This window comes from Mandrillus leucophaeus, unplaced genomic scaffold (genome assembly GCF_000951045.1).
Source record: "Mandrillus leucophaeus isolate KB7577 unplaced genomic scaffold, Mleu.le_1.0 Scaffold1695, whole genome shotgun sequence".
NCBI lineage: Eukaryota > Metazoa > Chordata > Mammalia > Primates > Cercopithecidae > Mandrillus > Mandrillus leucophaeus.
The window spans coordinates 154882-157834 of NW_012101693.1; positions in this window are offsets into that span (position 1 = coordinate 154882).

Sequence of the window (2953 nt, forward strand, 5' to 3'; positions counted from 1 at the left end):
GTTTCCAGCTTCATCCATGTCTCTGCAAAGGACATGAACTCATCCAATTTTATGGATGCATAGAATTCCAAGGTGTATATGTGCCACATTTTCTTTATCCAGTCTGTCATTGATGGGGATTTGGGTTGTTTCCAAATCTTTGCCTTTGTGAACAGTGTTGCAATAAACATATGTGTGCATGTGTCTTTTTAGTAGAATGATTTATAAACATTTGGGTATATACCCAGTAATGGGATTGCTGGGTTGAATGGTGTTTCTGGTTCTAGATCCTTGAGAAATCGCCACACTGTCTTCCATAATGGTTGAACTAATTTACACTTCCACCAACAGTGTAAACACATTCCTATTTCTCCACATCCTCTCAAGCATCTGTTGTTTCCATACTTTTTAATGATCACCATTCTAACTGGCCCAAGATGGTATCTCATTGTGGTTTTGATTTGCATTTATCTAATAAACAGTGATGATGAGTTCTTTTTCATATGTTCATTGGCTGCATAAATGTCTTCTTTTGAGAAGTGTCTGTTCATATCCTTTGCCCACTTTTTGATGGGGTTGTTTGTTTTTTTCTTATACATTTATTTAAGTTCTTTGAAGATTCTGGATATTAGCCCTTTGTCAGATGGATAGATTGCAAAGATTTTCTCCCATTCTGTAGGTTGCCTGTTCACTCTGATGGTACTTTCTTTTGCTGTGCAGAAGTTCTTTATTTTAATTAGATCCCATTTGTCAATTTTGGCTTTTGTTGTTATTGCTTTTAGTGTTTTAGTCATGAAGTCTTTGCCCATGTATGTGTCCTGAATGGTATTGCCTAGGTTTTCTTCTAGGGTTTTTATGGTTTTAGGAATTACGTATAAGTCTTTAATACATCATGGGTTAATTTTTGTAAGACCTGTAAGGAAGGGGTTCAGTTTCAGTTTTCTGCATATGACTAGCCAGTTTTCCAACACCATTTATTAAATAGGATATCCATTTCTTATTGCTTGTTTGTGTCAGGCTTGTCAAAGATCAGATGCTTGTGGATGTGTGGCATTATTTCTGAGGTCTCTATTCTGTTCCATTGGTTTATATATCTGTTTTGGTACCAGTACCATGCTGTTTTGGTTATTGTAGCCTTGTAGTATAGTTTGAAGTCAGGTAGCATGATGCCTCCAGCTTTGCTCTTTTTGCTTAGGATTGTCTTGTCTATATTAGTTTTTTTGTTGTTGTTGTTCCGTTTGAAATTTACAATGGTTTTTTCTTGTTCTGTGAAGAAAATCAGTGGTAGCTTGATGGGAATAGTATTGAACCTATAAATTACTTTGGGCAGTATGGCCATTTTCATGATATTGATTCTTCCTATCCATGAACATAAAATATTGTTCCATTTGTTTGTGTCCTCTCTTATTTCCTTGAGCAGAAGTTTGTAGTTCTCTTTGAAGAGTTCCTTCACATCCGTTTGTAGCTGGATTTCTATGTAATAATTGATTCTCTTTGCACCAATTGTGAATGGGAGTTCACTCATGATTTGGCTCTCTGTTTTTCTATTATTAGTGTGTAGGAATGCTTGTGATTTTTGCACATTGATTTTGTGTCTTGAGCTTTGCTGAAGTTGTTTATCAGCTTAAGGAGATTTTGGGCTGAGACAATGGAGTTTTCTAAATATACAATCATGTAATCTGCAAAAAGAGACAATTTGACTTCTTTCTTTCTAGCTGAATACGTTTAATTTCTTTTTCTTTCCTGATTTCCCTGGCCAGAACTTCCAGTACTATGTTGAACAGGAGGGGTAAGAGAGGGCATCCTTGTCTTATGCTGGTTTTCAAAGAGAGTGCTTCCAGCTTTTGCCCATTTAGTATAATGTGGGTTTGTCATAAATAGCTCTTATTATTTTGAGATATGTTCCATCAATATCTAGTTTACTGAATGTTTTAAGCATGAAAGGGTGTTGAATTTTATCGAAGGCCTTTTCTGAATCTATTTAGATAATCATGTGTTTTCTGTAATTTGTTATGTTTATGTTACAGATTCCACTTTTTGATTTGCGTACATTAAACCAGTCTTGCATCCCAGGGATGAAGCCAACTTAATCGTGGTGGATAAGCTTTTTGATGTGCTGTTGGATTCAGTTTGCCAGTACTTTATTGATCATTTCTGCATCAATATTCTTCAGGGATATTGGCCTGAAATTTTGTTGTTGTTGTTGTTGTTGTGTCTCTGCCAGGATTTTTAGGATGATGCTTGCCTCAAAAAATGAGTTAGGGAGGATTCCCTTTTTGTCTATTGTTTGGAATAGTTTCAGAAGGAATGGTACCAGCTCTTCTTTGTCCCTCTGTTAGAATTCGGCTGTGAATGCGTCTGCTTCTGTGCTTTGTTTTTGGTTGCTAGGCTATTAATTACTGCCTCAATTTTATAACTTGTTACTGGTATATTCAGGGAGTTTTCTTCTTCCTGGTTTAGTCTTGGTAGGGTATATGTGTCCAGGAATTCATCCATTTCTTCTAGATTTTCTTGTTTATTTGCATAGATGTTTTTATAGTATTCTCTGAGGGTACTTTGTATTTCTGTGGAATCAGTGGTTATATCCCCTTTATCATTTTTTGTTGTGTCTATTTGATTCTTCTCTCTTTCTTCTTTATTAGTCTGCCTAGAGGTCTATCTATTTTGTTAATCTTAAAAAAAAAAAAAAGCTGCTAGATTCATTGATTTTTTTAAGGGTTTTGGTGTCTCCATCTCCATCAGTTCTGCTCTGATCTTAGTTATTTCTTGTCTTCTGATAGCGTTTCAATTTGTTTACTTTTGCTTCTCTAGTTCTTATTTTTTCTGCCTTATTTCTTTTTTTAAAAAATTTATTTATTATTATTATACTTTAAGTTGTAGGGTACATGTGCATAACGTGCAGGTTTGTTACATATGTATACTTGTGCCATGTTGGTGTGCTGTACCCATCAACTCGTCATTTACATCAGGTATA